This window comes from Cheilinus undulatus, linkage group 11 (assembly GCF_018320785.1).
Source record: "Cheilinus undulatus linkage group 11, ASM1832078v1, whole genome shotgun sequence".
In the NCBI taxonomy this organism is placed as follows: Eukaryota; Metazoa; Chordata; class Actinopteri; order Labriformes; family Labridae; genus Cheilinus; species Cheilinus undulatus.
The window spans coordinates 26,053,401-26,070,578 of record NC_054875.1 but is presented as its reverse complement, the minus strand read 5'-3'; positions in this window follow the sequence as shown (position 1 = coordinate 26,070,578).

The following is a 17,178-nucleotide window of genomic DNA, read 5'->3' as shown; positions in this document are numbered from 1 at the left end:
TTTCTTGTCTAGTCAATACAAGGATCTCATTACTTTTAGTAAGAGAGAAAAATAATATAAAAAGTGAGCCATGCCCTAAGTCCATCTTTTGAAACTTATTCCAGAGATGTATGTGTACACTTATGAAAATGAAGTTGCAGAAAGCTCAGTGTACCTCAGGTCATATGTGTGTGGGTGCTAACTGCGTAATGTAAACACATATCCAGTAAATGTTGAAGACAGCAGATTGTATTCTAAACTTATGCCGGTGGTGACTATGAAACTGTATGAGGCAATTTTGTTAAAGAGGGAAAATTTCATAGTTGAAATGAAATACTTGAGAGAAAAACAGCTTATAGTAACCTTTTGGCAAAGATGTCAAGGCTGATATAGCAGAGGCCAGCTGAACTTTGATAGTGTGGGGCAAAAGTGTACAACAATTTTCACATACTTTTACTGAAAATGACTGTGGCCAGATACTGTTTTATAGTTTGAAGCATAGACTGTCACATTTAGAACTACTCCTACTGGCTGGATGCAGAACAGGCCAAGACCTCTGCCTCCTCCATGCTAACAGAATGGACATGGGGAAAACTAACATTCATAAAACCCATCAAGTAAATAGTTTCAGTCTTTAAAATGGCTTCTCTTCATGCTGAGTCATGCCTAAATGACTCTGTGTTTCTGAAAAGTTTAGTTTACTTCAATAATTAGATAGACCTTAGGGATGTTTGCTCTTTTCAGCAACTGAACTCAACTGTGCAGATTCTGACTCCAAATATGCAAAATGTCAGCTCCTGTCGTCAGGGGTATTTTGGCTTCACTTTTGTACAAAGAAGGGAGATGGAGCTGTGTTGTCCATTGTAAAAAAGGATAAGCTCTAAGACAAAACAGGAAAGGATAAAGCGGGGTGCAGACAAGATAATCAGACTCCAGTTTTTGGTAAATGCATCTGTTACCAAGAGCTTCCACATACCTGACTTTGCTGAGTTTCAGGCATGCAATGGTTTAATCCAACCAACGGCACATGCCCTTATCCACTGGATGTGTTTCTGAAGCGATATGCAGCGGAGTGCAGCCCTGACCAGCTGGAGACAAGATCATGGAAGAACTATGAGTTCATGTAGGTAAAGTATGCAGACAACAGATTATTCTGCTTTGAATTCACCGTTCATTACAATATAATATAAATAAAAAGTCTTATAATAAAAAATAAAAATAAAGTCTTTGCAATTAAGCCTGGGATGGTTGCACATAGATGCAATTCTTAGTTATAATTAAGTCTTTATCAAGGATAACATACCACAAACTACCCCAGACCTGTGTCTTAGAGCAAAACTAACTTTTATCTGAAAGAAAATCACAAAAATGATCATTGCTTTTAATAATCATATTCCTTGTTGCAATACAAAAAGATTATTTCTTTTTAACTTTTGTCCTAAAATAATGGTCATCACTGTAAGCTCACTTATTTTCATCATAAAATTAATCCTACTTTTTTAGCTAACTGATCTTGATCTTACCCCTTCATCCCCCCTCACATACACCCCTGCACCCCCCCTCCCTCACAGACAGCAGCTCATACATTTTGCTTCCTTCTCTTCTTCACTGTCTCTGCTTCAGTGTTAGCACCAGTAGCCTTTCTTTTATTGAATCACCATAAATTATACTTCTTCAGTATTTGTTTTCACCCACGATCTGATTTCAAAACAGCTGATCTGCGCGTGGAAGTTTGACAACGTCAATTAATTAAGTTTATGATTGGTCAGCCTTGTATATACATACCTTGATCACATTTATTATACACAGACCAGCCTGATGTACAGAGAGAGAGAAGAAAAAACTGCTCAAAGTGAGGCCCCCCTGGGTGATAAGGCCCTATGCACTGTGTGTAGTCTGCATATAGGCAGGGGCGGGCCTGGATGTGAGACACCAGATCCAACAACGCAGAAGAGCCAAAGGCCACTATCAGAGCAACCTGGGCTTCCATTATATCTCTGCAGTGCCAGAGACTGATCACCTCCATGTCACACTGCATTGCTGCAGTAATTCATGCAAAAAGTATTGAGAACTAAACATGTTCATACTTTTCAGTAGTCCAACATTTCAATGTTAAAGATCTTTCTTTTTATTTTAAGTAATATTTGGGTTTTTTTTTAAGCTGTAAGCAAAGAAATATTAAATAAATACATGGTTCTGTGTGTAATGAACCTATATAATACATGAGTTTCAATATTTGGAATAATTACTAAAATAAATTAACTTTTTGATGATCTTTGAGATAAAATAATGAAGAAGATTCCAGTGGCAGGTTGTGGCAACATTAAAGATCAAATAAGAACAATCTAAAAGAGCATCAAAGATAAGTAAATAAAAACTGTATCATTACATGTATGAGTTTGAAGTGGATACAAATTAAATCAAAGGGGGAAATGCCCACAAAAGATACACAAAAATAAAAGTTAAGCAAAAGAGTAAGCTATGTGTCACTAAAAGGCCATTATAGGCTGTAGTATTGGCAGTTTAAACACTTCATGCATACAGTCAAAAGTTTGAAAGTTACATTTACATGTTTAATTGAAAACCAGTGATACACAGACAAAAAAGCACAATCTAGTTTGGGTTGTAAATCCTAAATTACATCATTCTCTGACCCTTTGGCACTCTAGCTCAAGGTTTATTATTAATATTAGACAACTGAGACGATAATAGCTAAAAAATTCAAATGCCTTTCACCTGAAAGCCAATTTGCAAACAGAACCAAATCAATGGTGAGAGCATCAATAACAGAGACAGAGCTGTTGAGGAATAGACAAGAATTAACAGTGCTGTCTCCATGGTAACAGCTGAGTGGAGCTGGCAGTGTTTTCACCTACCAAGACCTGCCTTTGACACCATGCCCTATGTAGTTAACCCTTGATCTCAGTAACACACACACACAGACAAATTCAGATGTGTAATCACACACACACACGCACACACATAAGTGTGAGCGTGCACGCTCAGCCCGTGCACGCTTACACTGGTGGAGCCAAGTGGAGCTGGAATTGACTGTGAGCCATCATTAAGCCTCTGACATGTAGCATGCAGCACTCTAGTATCCTCCAAGGCCTTGACTGAGGTTAACCAGGCTTTTCACACTCTGCCTTTTACTCACAGAGTGGGGTGAAAGGAAACTGTAGCGGTGCAGGGGCATATGCTTTGGTAAATATGCCCAAATTCAATGTAAAGATGATAAAAATAAAGTCTGGGAGATTTCCAGAGGAGATAGATTGAGGATCATCTTGTTATCTTATTAAAATGCACAAAGCTATAAAACCAGATCCTACACGCACGCTAAAATCTCAGAGAGGATTTTCCCACTTTCACCCATTTAGAGGGTGCGGTTGAAGAAAATCAAGCGTGCACAGCGGGAGCTGTTTTGAAGGCAGGCTGTGTCTCGGTGCACATCTCCTTGTTTGAAAAGACTTTTATCCCTGAGCTGCAGAGGCTGAGTGACGAGAGAAAGGTTACCTCCAGCCCTTTGTTCTAGCTGAGCTCATTGGCTAAAAGTGGCATGTAAATTCAGATAGGATTAGCATATATTAGCATGAGGTTAGGGACTCGCCCAGGGATTGGTTCAAACTTTGATCGTAGAGGGAGACGGTACAACTTTGTGAAGTGGCAGGCAGGTGTGACAGGTGACAAACATTATGCATTTCTACACTGTGGTTTATTTCGCGTTTAGAGCCAACTACACTAGAGTATACATCCTCCAGTGCTGCAGTTATGACAATGAATAATTTTGGGCTTCAGTTGTGTACAAATTCATAACTGTCACAAGCCCAAAACAGATTGTGATGTCATGGTAATCTGATTTCTGTGTTGTTTTGTTGTCTTCCAGCTGTCCCAGTGTTCATGTGCTGTCGGAATAAATGTGATGACTGCCACGTCGGATTTTCACGTTGTAAATCTGATGACTTCATGGTAAACTTTTTAAAACTAGGGATGGATTTTTTAAAGAGAGATTAAGAGAGAGTGGTCGTATTTAAGATATGTAGAGCACAATGAATGTTTCAAGATAGAATTCTATCAACTAAAATTATACAGATGATGGTAATTGATCTTCTACATGATATCACAAATTGCACCCCTGCAAAGTCCCTGAACTCTCTCCAAATATCTGCCTCATCGTCCACCTTTCTTACTCAGGAAAAAAACCTCTCTTAAAGATTTTAATAGCCTCTCTCTCTCCACTCCCACCCTCTCTAACCATCTCTCACATATTTAGACACGCTGTCAGGGAAAATTTCAGTCAAAGTCCATCTTGCCGTCAACACTATTAGGTGTTAGAAGGCTGAAGACCCATTAAAAATGTCTCCCCGCTGCACTGAAAGCTATGCTGGACTTAGCTGTTTCATACTCAAGGCCTTGAAGGGACATCAGGTGAGGGAGACTTTGAGCTGCCAGTCAGGCCAGCTGCAGCTTTTGGGCTAATCTGCAGGGAATTCGTCTGGAGCTTCATTTAGCTTAAAGAGAAAAAAACACAGCGAAGCAAGTCAAGTGCCTCCAAGTCCCAGCATTCCTTGAGGTGTTTAGAAGATTATGGTGAAAGAGACAAGGATCTCTGGGGAAGTCTGGCAGACCTTGCATCTTCTTTATTCTGTTGGGTCTCAGTTTTCTAATGGGTATTCAGAGAAAGGTCAGACATGTGCTTTGAAATGATACTATCTCAATTATTTTTCCTTTCAACAGTATTGGAACGGTCTAAAACTAAGGGAAAATACGCCCTCATTATATCAATCCAAAGCTGCCGTGAGAGAAAGAGAGAGCAAGGGTGACATTTCTGACATCCTGACATTTCACAAGGTCAGTAAAGACACCAAAGTTACACGTGTATCATCAACAAACAAGGAGCTGAGGTGAAACTGCCTACAACGTTTCAGCTATAACTACTGCTCCATGAAGGAGAGGAATGAGATACAACACATAAGGTGTGCCATGATATCCCATACTATTAGGGCTCTCGTTGACCAAAAAACTTGGTCAACTGAAATTACACCCACACATCGACCAACTGATTGGTTGTTAAAAACAAACAAGCGAACAAAGCTGTACATTATTTTCTCGGTCAACCAATTTAGTGACAGTGCTCTAATTTCACCCCCTGGTAGTCCAAATTAACTCAAAATAAAAGCAACAAGCTTTTAGGTGCATTATCAAATACTAAATGAAAACGGGATTCGATAAAACATATTTGCCAACAGGTGAAGAAAACAGGCAGCAAGGCTGAATGCTGTGAAGAAGCAGATACACTTGTGGTGGTTTTCTTCTGTGGTTTTATTTTGGTTATTTCCGGTTCCTGTTTGTGGTTTTGTTCGCTAACTTCACTGTGCTCCCTCTGAGGCTCAGCTCCCCCTTCCTGGCGCTGAGGATAATTGATCACACCTGCCGCTGCTTTTCAATCAAGCTCCCCTTTAAGACACCTGTTCACCCCCGCCTCAGCACCTGAGTATTGTCTGCCTTCCGCCGTTGGTACAAGGGCTCCTCTTTGCTCTCCACATACGAGTAACAGAGTAACTTCCAGTGTTTTTCTTGCGATTTCATGACGAACCCTGCCTGTTCTCTGTTTTTTTCCAGTGCCTCACTCCCTGCTTCACGTCAGCCCAATACACAGCGCACTCTCTCTCCTGGAGCCCCTCACAAGCATGGACCCTTGCCTTTCCCCCTCCCTCCTGCACAATCGCCTTTGTCAAAATAAATCTGTTAAACCTTCATCAGTCTGGGTTGTATTCTGGGTCCAACATCCACCACATGTCACAACACTCACAACACCACCTCAATACAAACAAAATCCTGCAGTTTCCTGTACACATATGCTGAGTTGTTGATGTGTTTCCAAGTTCTTCAGAGCCTTACCACTGTAAAACAGGAAATAACATCTTATTTCTCCCCTTCACTGCCTTGTTTGCAACTACTGGCACTCTCACCCATAATTTCCACAAACACAGATCGCGTAATGCTCCACGGAGCTGCCCTGACAGAAGGCGAGGGACATCGCACACTGGAGGTGTGTCTAGAGTGATTTGTAATGGAGCAAGCCCTGATCAGCTTGAGGAAAGAGGGCAGAGATCACAGGGGAACGGCAAGTGGACGTAGGAATAGTTTGCCAACAGTGGATATTCTTGACTTTCTGGGGTTGATCTGCCATTCATTTTGACATGATTCCATTCTATTGTCAAGGGATTTTCGATTTCAGGTAAAATGATGTGGTTTTTCATTTCAAAACTTAACTTTTCTTCAAAAATGGTGCTGTTGTAGCTCTGTGACCCACTGACCTCCTGATGACCTTTGGCTTGTGCTGCAGGATGAGACGTGATGTTGATATATTGACGATTTACGTTTGGAAGTCCATGCATTGTGTTCTATTTTGAAGATGACCTGATACTTTTCACATTGTTTTGGCTGTTTGGATCGATCTGCTCTATGTGGACTGATGAAGTTTGGCAGCAAAACAGCAGAGAAGACCGTCCATGCAGGGCATGAAAACAAACTGGGAGTTGGACGATGTTCTTTGAAACCACATTCTAGAGAACATACACAAACACTGTCAACACAAGACATTGTCTTATTCAGTTTAAGACTTTATTACACTAAAATAACACAAATATTTCCTGATGTTTCCCCACTGTGTGATGGATGTTATGGAAAAGAGGCAAATTTTCTTTGCAGCTTTTTTAGCTGTCCTAAGTTTACTCCATTCTGGGCTTGCATAATCCAAATACTTTCAGATATCTTGAACAGGTCATTGAAACCTGACCCTCTTCTTACATTGTTTGGAGTGTCAGATAAGTCTTTTCAACATGATAACTGTCTGTAGCAACTTTTATCCTACATGCTCATCACAGCAAAAACAAAACAAAACAAAACAAAACAAAAAAAGAATGTTAATGTTTTGGAGAAAAAAAGAAGCTCCACCAGTTAAGTGGAAGGAACATTAAAACTCTCTCACTTAAAGCAAAGTTTGGCGACCCCTTCTTCAGCATACTGGAAACACAAATCAAACTACTAATGGCACTGGGGGCCCCAGTTGGAGTGACACAAAACTAAAAATGTCCCAGGGAGTTAGAAAGGAATATAGGGGTAGTTTGATACCTTCTGGTGGTACCAGCACCTTTTTTAATTTTTTTTTCTTCTGATTGTTCACTTGTGAAGCAGTTGTATGTGAAAATTGGAGGTTAGTGTCTCTCTCTCTTTTGATCTGCCACCACTGCTCAGCCCGCCCTCTCTATCTCTACTTGATCGCCCACCACTGCCCGCTCCTAACTCTCTCTCTCTAACTGTCCTACCAAACGAGATATTGGTTGGACAAGATCTTATTGACCAACATATCGACCACCTTACTGTAGTGTGTCACCCTATATAGTATGTGTTGTAATGAGTGGACTGACTGTAAGGGAACTGCACAAATACACCAATGTATTTGTACATTTAGGGCAGTTTGTGGAGTTTGCTGCCAATTTGTGTTACTTTAAAACAAGAAATGACACAAAACTGACTGCCTTGGAAAACTATTGTTGTTGCTGTGGCATCAACAGAAAAATACGGATGCCATTCAACTTTTACTGCTTTAAAATTCTAGTATCATAATAATCCTCATCGCTACCTCCCAGCAGCACACGTCTCTGTTACAGTAAAATTGCATGATTATTCATGCTACTGTTGATTGGATAATAGCGGGTCACAGTGTTATTAAGTGCCACTATGTATCTACAGGAATAGGTCTAGTAAAACAAACGTTTTGTCCACCTCTAATTTTAAGAATTGTCCAAGAGCACAGCAGATTCCCAGAACGTCCAAAATGGCCTCACTTGTGGAAGAATTATTGAATAGATAAAAGATAGCTTTTGATGTACACACACTCGTTCAGCCTGTTTACTGCACATATCTAATATATGCATTGACTGTGACTGTTATATCATTGCAGTTATAAACTCTCATCCACACGCATGAAAAGACTCAGCCTGTGGTGGACAAACTCCGCCTAGATGGTTCCCTTAAGAGTTCATCTGTGGGCCCACATTCTCATACACACACACACACACACACACACACACACACAGAAACCGCTTTTACGCAGTCAGCATTTATTGTTAATAGATTGACAACCATTGAGAACAAAAGGGTTAAACGTGAAACTTCAACCCCTGAGAGAGCAAGTGTCTGGGGCCGGATGAAGGAAATGTGAGGTTAGAACATGTGTCATGGAAGGGGCATCAGTGTGAATTAGGGTGTGTGTGTGTGGGGTGTGTGTGGGTGTGTGTGTGTGTGTGGGGGGGGGGGGGGACTTCCATAGTATCAGCAGAATAAAGATAGTTCTGAAATTAATTAATAAACAAAAACAAAAAAACAATTAACACTCCTCAATCAACCGACTCTTATGTGGAAAATACATCCAATGTAAATATTATTGCCAAACCACAAGGCTGAGCAAACACACACACTTATAAGACGGAGTAAATCCTGTCAGTGTTAGTAATATTTAGCTGACAACTTTATCGCTGCACATCTCTGAGGACGTGCTTATATCGCTGGAGAACAGCCAAGACCGCAAAAACTCCCACAATGCCGTCTTATTAAAGGTTGTAAGTCAAAGGCCTTTTAGGAGCAGTGGACACCAGCATGACTGTGGACAGTCAGGGCCACAAATACACAAGGAGGAAATATATAAAATGTACTTAGAAAGATACTATTGCAAGATAATTAAAGGTAGGGAGTCTGAGGACAAAATGAATAAAGTAAACATTTTGGTTCTGCATTGATTCTTGCTAAATCAAACTTCATGACCCATGTTTGAAAAAGGATACAGAATCCCGTCTCTGTTTTGGTCTCAAGTGGATAAGTAGTGTGTTTTGAGAGATCTTAACTGACTTCAGCCGCTGTGCTTTTTTTAGACAACTTTGCTGTCAGAGTTCAAATGAGTGTGTATGAGTGTAGTTGTTATTCACAGTCTTTAGCTTCGTATTTACAAGTCATCTAGGGGCCTTGGGCGGGGTGACATAAAACAAGACCACTGGGCCAACTTTGGGCAAGACTCCACCTGATTTGAAATCATAAATATTAAACATGTTCAATATTTATGATCAGAAAACCTACCGGCCAAACACGCTCTCTGTGGATTGCCAAGTGGAATGGAACATTAGCCAATCAGGAGGCAAGCTGACTGATGTAGTAGCACAACGAACACAGCCAGGGCAACAACAGCAAACTCAGAGCATTAAGTGAGATAGGCATCAGAAACGGAGGACAAACTTTTTAAATTTGTAGAAACAACCAGGGGTGGAAAGTAACTTATTACATTTACTCACATTACAGTGGATGAGTTGCTTTGTTGTTTGTGTGTGTTTTAAACAGTAATTTTACTTTTACTTAAATTTAAATTGAGGAAAAAGGGACTTCACTACAGTTCAAAAGCATCTATTTCTACGTTGAAATATGAAAACTTAAATTTCCAAACAAGGAGTCAAAGCTTTCTGGACAACTACTGGAAACTGACCAGTAGATTGGCCAGTAGTACATAAAAAATCTATGTATGTATAGATGCACTTTATTATAAAGGTATGCCATATAAATTTGATATAAACAGTTGTGTCTAAATCAGCCTGTGCAGTAGTATAATTCAGGACTGATTTTGAGTCGTCAGGTCATTCGACCTAAGAGCTATTGAGCTAAAATGCAAATTTTTAAAATTAGATTTACATGGTCCATATACTTTATTTTGATATTTTAATTAAAAATAAGCATTTTAGCTCAATGGGTCCTAGGTCATGTGATCTGATAACTCAAAACCATGCAGATCAATCTCTTGCTGTTGAATTTTAATTGTGTAGACTTTATTTTGAAAAAGGGAAACTGACACACTCTGTAGTATCTCCCTGAGTTGTTTATGTCTATTTACCATAACGGATGCAAAACAGGCACATGTAAAATATCATGGCGGGTGGCTTGACTAGCAGGTGTCAAGATTCCGATCAAAGAACAGGCAGTTCCCAAGGTAAGAGTTAAGCCTCTACAGCAATGGCCATCCATTTGGATTTAGCTACAAATCCAGTCCATGCATCTGTTAGCGAGTTAGCAGGCTAGCATTTAATGGATGACCATGGCTGTGGAGGCTGGACTCTTATCTCGGGAACTGCCTGTTCTTTGATCGGGTACTGGTATCAATAGAGAGGCAGGTGAAGGCTGGACTGGCGGAGGCTGTTGCTGACGTTGCTGCTGCTGCTCACGGGCAGCGGCAGCCTCCCTGAGAAGTTCTGCCACCAACTTTGCCATTTCTTTCAGCGCGATCCTGTGTGGGCGGGACACCTCATCTGGAAAACTTGGTGGCAGGCTAGCAGCAGGGTTCAAATAAGATGCACACCGCCACCTACCGTACTCAACGCGAAACACAGCCGGACTGGAATTAAAAATGTGACATCACTCTCTGGGGAAAGGAAAAAGCAAAATCATCTTGACTTTTCCTTTGAACAATGATAAGGAATGCGCGAAATGTATACACAAAGGGCAAAATTGCCTTTTGATTTTATAAACAGCCATTTCCGTTTAAATACTGGGGGCAGTTATGCAGAGTATTTTTAGACAATTTAAAATTAAATGTCTATTTTGTTTTCATTTTAATGTCAAACATTGAACAAAGTGAAGATGAAAATGAGAATTGAATAAATGAAGTTTCATTTTATTTATGAGTCACAAAATGCACACACATATTGAAAATGAAAAAGCATTTTTGTTATTGCCTTTTAATCTTTAAATGAGACTTTTCATCTAAATGAGTGCTAAATGACAGCATTTTCTGAAAATTAAAAAAGCTAATGTATTTTTCTATTTTATTTTAATAATGTCAAACATTTTGCAAATTGAATATGAAAATGAATTGACAAATTAAACAGTTAAATATTTTTTTCATTTTTAAGTAAAAAAATGCACACACATTGTTAAAATGAAAAAGCATTTACTATTTGAGTTATGAGAGCTATTAAACTGATCCTTTTCTGAAAATTAAAAATAAAACGTCCTTTTCTTTTCAATTGAATTATGCTAGGAAAATTGCATGTTTGAAGATGAAAATTAAAATTAAATGCATCCATTTTTGAAAAATTAAAAGGCATTGCTGTTAATGCATTTTAATTTTCAAATTAGACTTTTCATTTTAATTTTGATTCTGAACTTATGTTATTGTATTCATTTTGCATTGTCATAAATGCATACTGCTTGACTAACCCATGAAGCATCTTTTGAGCAGAGCCTTCTCCACCAACTAAAATTGTATATTTGCAATAAGATAGTTAAATGTATGACGAGAGTGTTGCTGAATAAAAATTAAAAGTGTTTGAAGTTTGAACTTCAGTGCAGTAGTCTTGTACTCTTTCCACCTCTGAAAACAACACGTGTTTTTGTCTTGTATAACATAACACATTGGAGCTGACAATGAGAGGACTTAGACCAACAGTACAACTGCAGTATATGTACCAGCTACCTAACAGCTAGCTACAGTTGGCATGTTTACTTTGAAGTCAAAGACTTGTTTTGGCCGGACCAGCACAGGCGTCTTCAGAGAGCTACGTTATGTGTGACATAATCGTTTCAAGAAAGATGTAGTTAGCCGTCCACACGGAGATGAACGGTAGTCGTTTATGGATTTATGCACTCTGGGTCCCGTTTTCAAAAAGTATCGTTGACAGTCACCCAAAACGCCGTTTCTGTGTGGATGAAATACCGATACGACATGCCATGTTGGTTATCTTGCTGCACACCACACAATGTAAGGATAAAACTGTTATATCAGCCATATTTGTTGTCATATGTGGGGTCCCTGACATTTTCAAAAATCAACCTAAAAATCTTTTTAGTGAATCAATTCAAAATGCCCCAAATGGATAGTTTTTAAACATACTTTATTAAATCCTAAATACATTTTCATCAGGCAGCTGCTGATGTGTTTCTCCCTGCCCTTTCTCCCACTTCCCCGGCACACACAGCTGCTGGAGGAAGTGTGTCAATGCTGACTGTTGGCATTAGCGGTGCTAACCCTCAGAGTCAGCAGTGTTTACATGACAATGCCTAGCATATGGATTCCTGTTTCACAAATTGTGGAATATTGTGACTAGCGGAATTGGCTGGACCTTTGTTGGATTAGGTCACTGTAAAGGGGGTGAATATTTATGCAATCACATTATACATTTTCATTTAATTGACATTACTTAGCAGCAATCTGTTTCTACCTTGTCATAAAAGAGATATTTCATGCTTTTTTTGTAAAAATAATCCAAATTATAATTGATTTATACAGTCAATTAAAGGGTGCAGCATTCAAGGGGGTGAATACTTTTTACAGGCACTGTATACCTAAAAAGGGTATTAAGATTCATGGGTGTTTTCTCTTTTACCTAAACAATTGTAAAAAGCTGTCTAATTGGGCAAAGAAGTAGACTAACCTCAGCTATTTGATAGAACTTTTTTGATGTTCTGGTTAGTTGAAATTTATGACAAGAAATGTTTCAAAAGCAACAAACAGAAAAGCTTTCTTATGCATATGTCAAACATCTATTTTGTTGTTCCTGTACCTGATGATCCTCTTTTCTTCAGGCTCAGAAAAGTTCAAACAGCGTACCAACTAAGTCATGCCTCTATTCAGCAAACTGTCAAAACAAATCCTTTTTTGTCTGCAGATTCGTTGTCAATTTCACTTTCAGAAACAGACCAAATACTGTGTGAGAACTGAACCCTTGAAGATTGAACTCTGCAGATCTGATAAACACTTTAAAGACTACAGAAGAGAGTTTGAAATTGCATCAGTGCAGACTTGATCTTAATGTTTACACCACTGGGACTGGTAAAGAAGTAAATGATAAACTGAAGCTTCTGGTGCTTTATACAGTGGTTCTGAATTCCCCCTCTGTCAGGAATCAGGCCATGCACTGCTGAGTCACAGCTCTGGGACACATATGAAGTACAGCAGAAGGTAAAATATGTATGCACGCATTCTGTGGCAGACAGACCGCACTCGACAGGAAGTATTCAAAGAGCATCTGGCCCTGAGGCTGACGGCAAAGAGAGGTGACAAAGTCGCACTCTTCTCCTGCCCTGAACATCAGTTTTCTGTGAGGGAACTGACTTGATACTTTCAACGGTAATGCCATGTTCTTCCATCTGTTCATTTCGAGACAAAAGCGGCACACACTGTACCCTTCTTCAAACAAGCACTGGATTAGAGGTTCTGCAATATCTATATAAAATGTGATGTATTTCCAGGACAGCAATTAGTTTCAGAACAGTCTCAGTAATTAAATCATATGGAAGCAAAGATTGCATAAGCACTGCTCTAAAAATAGGAGAATGAAGAACTGCATGTGAGTGCAGATCTGTCAAAGTTATGAGGAAACAAATACAGATATGCTGTTTGTGCTTTGTGGCTTCCAACCTTTAATTAAGTTTGACCGTGCAGGGATCTGGAGAGCTGAGAAATTAAGCAAACCTAGAAGAAAAAACAGCAGATCCTTAAGTGTCCACTGGAGGCCTCCTCCAACAGTGAGTACATTTCCATCTGACCCCATTTTAAAATCTCAAACCTCAATGATTTCAACATGTTTATTGCTCATTTTTACATGATTTTTTTACAGCATTTATCACTAAAATTATGTTAAGCCTGATGTAAGTGTGTCCATGTGGGTGTCACTAGCTGTCAGACAACAACAACAAGCTAACAAAGCTAACACAGCTAACCTCGGACATGTTTGTATTGTTGCTGCCTTTCTGGAATTTGTTCATGCAAATATTTCACAATAACTTGACTTTCCAGCCTTCCAACGAGGGTAAATTATTGCCAGCTGGTTATGTGTTTATCATGCCTTGGTTTATTTGATGTGGTAAATGCATGACATTGTTTTGTGTTTTCCTCACAGGGAAGACAGCTGACATTTGAGATGAAAAAAAAAAAATTCAGTTTCGAATCAGTCACCAAACTAAGTCCACTATTACAACAACCTCACAATTGAAAAATAACCTTTCATAGCTGTAGAACATTGTCTTTTTATAATTTTGCATGTTGATGGGGAGTTTGCAATCATCTAAACTGAAAGAGAAGGAAACAGGCTGGCGCAAGGAACACAACAGCTGGACCTCTTAGTAATAAAAGCATCACACTCTAATGAGCCTTTTACTTTTATGAACCAAAAGCCCGCAATCTGGAATACCAGTTTCTAATAATATGGTGTGTACTGAGTCCTTCCATTTTTTGATTTCTCTGTTATCATCTCCAGACAGGAGATATGTAAGACTCACTCTAGATTTAACTTTCCACTAAGTTTCACAATTTCACAAAAGAGCCAAAGAAACACTGTTAGAAAGTAAAATGTGTCAAAGCTACCACAACATTCAATGCATTAGCTCACCCTTATGCAATGTTGAGAACCTTAACATGTTAAACACTGACCTGCAGCCCTTTCTTTTCTAACAATAAGCCAAAAGATTTTACACATGAAAATCCAGAACATAAATAGTGTTTGGGAACAGTATGAGCTAAGAGCAACAGGAAGTGTAAACTTATGAAATGATGCATGCCTTGTTTTCTAAAGAGCCCTGAGTCTGTCAAGTTATTAATATAGTTACAACTCAGTATCATCTCCCATCAGTCCCACTGGCTGAACTGGCAAATAAATGAACTATTCCATTTTTTAAGGAATTAACTGCCATCATGTTGTTGTCATGTATGTATTCACTGTAACTGTCTCGTAACCTCTCGAGTACTTTGTTGATAGCTAAATGAGTGCTAAATGACAGCATTTTCTGAAAATTAAAAAAGCTAATGTATTTTTCTATTTTATTTTAATAATGTCAAACATTTTGCAAATTGAATATGAAAATGAATTGACAAATTAAACAGTTAAATATTTTTTTCATTTTTAAGTAAAAAAATGCACACACATTGTTAAAATGAAAAAGCATTTACTATTTGAGTTATGAGAGCTATTAAACTGATCCTTTTCTGAAAATTAAAAAAAAAACGTCCTTTTCTTTTCAATTGAATTATGCTAGGAAAATTGCATGTTTGAAGATGAAAATTAAAATTAAATGCATCCATTTTTGAAAAATTAAAAGGCATTGCTGTTAATGCATTTTAATTTTCAAATTAGACTTTTCATTTTAATTTTGATTCTGAACTTATGTTATTGTATTCATTTTGCATTGTCATAAATGCATACTGCTTGACTAACCCATGAAGCATCTTTTGAGCAGAGCCTTCTCCACCAACTAAAATTGTATATTTGCAATAAGATAGTTAAATGTATGACGAGAGTGTTGCTGAATAAAATTAGTGTTTGAAGTTTGAACTTCAGTGCAGTAGTCTTGTACTCTTTCCACCTCTGAAAACAACATGTGTTTTTTTCTTGTATAACATAACACATTGGAGCTGACAATGAGAGGACTTAGACCAACAGTACAACTGCAGTATATGTACCAGCTACCTAACAGCTAGCTACAGTTGGCATGTTTACTTTGAAGTCAAAGACTTGTTTTGGCCGGACCAGTGCAGGCGTCTTCAGAGAGCTACGTTATGTGTGACATAATCGTTTCAAGAAAGATGTAGTTAGCCGTCCACACGGAGATGAACGGTAGTCGTTTGTGGATTTATGCACTCTGGGTCCCGTTTTCAAAAAGTATCGTTGACAGTCACCCAAAACGCCGTTTCTGTGTGGATGAAATACCGATACGACATGCCATGTTGGTTATCTTGCTGCACACCACACAATGTAAGGATAAAACTGTTATATCAGCCATATTTGTTGTCATATGTGGGGTCTCTGACATTTTCAAAAATCAACCTAAAAATCTTTTTAGTGAATTAATTCAAAATGCCCCAAATGGATAGTTTTTAAACATACTTTATTAAATCCTAAATACATTTTCATCAGGCAGCTGCTGATGTGTTTCTCCCTGCCCTTTCTCCCACTTCTCCGGCACACACAGCTGCTGGAGGAAGTGAAGTTAGCTAGCTAGCTTATGAGCTTAAGGATGTTAAATTAAAGATGTTCCCAGGCATCTATTTCCCTATTTAGCCGAATGACCATTTAAAATATGTTTAACTGACTAGTCTAAAGAGGAGAAAATGCTGGTCATTTTGTCAGCAGGTTTGATGTGTACAGCATGGCTAACGTTAGCAGCTAGCTCCGCCAGCCGTCGTTCCTCTTTGCAGATTAATATCATGCTGATTATTTCGGTTGAGTAGTTATTAGGGACGTAACTGTATCAAAATCTAATGCAGTCACAGATCAATTAATTAACACACTTTGGAGCTCACTTAATGACTCCTTGTAAGTGAACGTCATGGTTGGCTGTTTTCTAGTAAAAGCAGCTGTTATTAAACAGTGTCATTTGGCAACTTTTTCATTGGTTTAGGTCATTTTGATATGAGACAGTGAGTAGCATAAAGCCTTCTCATTACATGATTATATTTATCAATTTAATTTGATGAGTAACTAAACCCTCAAACATTTTTTTCAGATAAAAACTGGATACACTGGGATTAAGTAGTACTGGTAATCAGTAAAGGTCAAAACCTTGACATTATAGCATAAAGTATTTAATTTTACATTTTGTGGTAAAAACATGCATGACGACTCTTTCAGTTGAAATTGTCCACTGCAACTGAATTCTTTGGAAAAAATTCTACTAATAGATCTGATGGTAGTTGACACTCGTGGTGGCATCTTTCATCACTACAGAGCTCAGCATTAACCTCATACTTTTTCCTTGACCTTTAACTTTGCAGCGCACAGTCCAAATTCATGCGTTGCCAATCAGAGATGTAGCTATGACACCAGAGGATTGTTGGGAATGTATTGTTGTGGCCTGGGATCACAAATAAACAATGTCTTTCTTAAAACAACATCATTATACATTAGTTATTCCCAAATTGGGAGTTGCGAGACACTAAAGGGGGGCTGTGGGATGCTTTCCACAAACACAAAGTCAAATTTAAAATGATTTATAGTGGCATAGTATATCCATTATTGTAAAAATATGTTCATTCCAACTGAAATAAAACAATAGTGATTAAGTAAGATTTGTGCTTAAATTTAAGTAATCTGTACTAAAACCTTGGGGTGGGACAAAAAATCGATACACTGAAATATCGCGATACTTCATGGCGTGATATTGTAT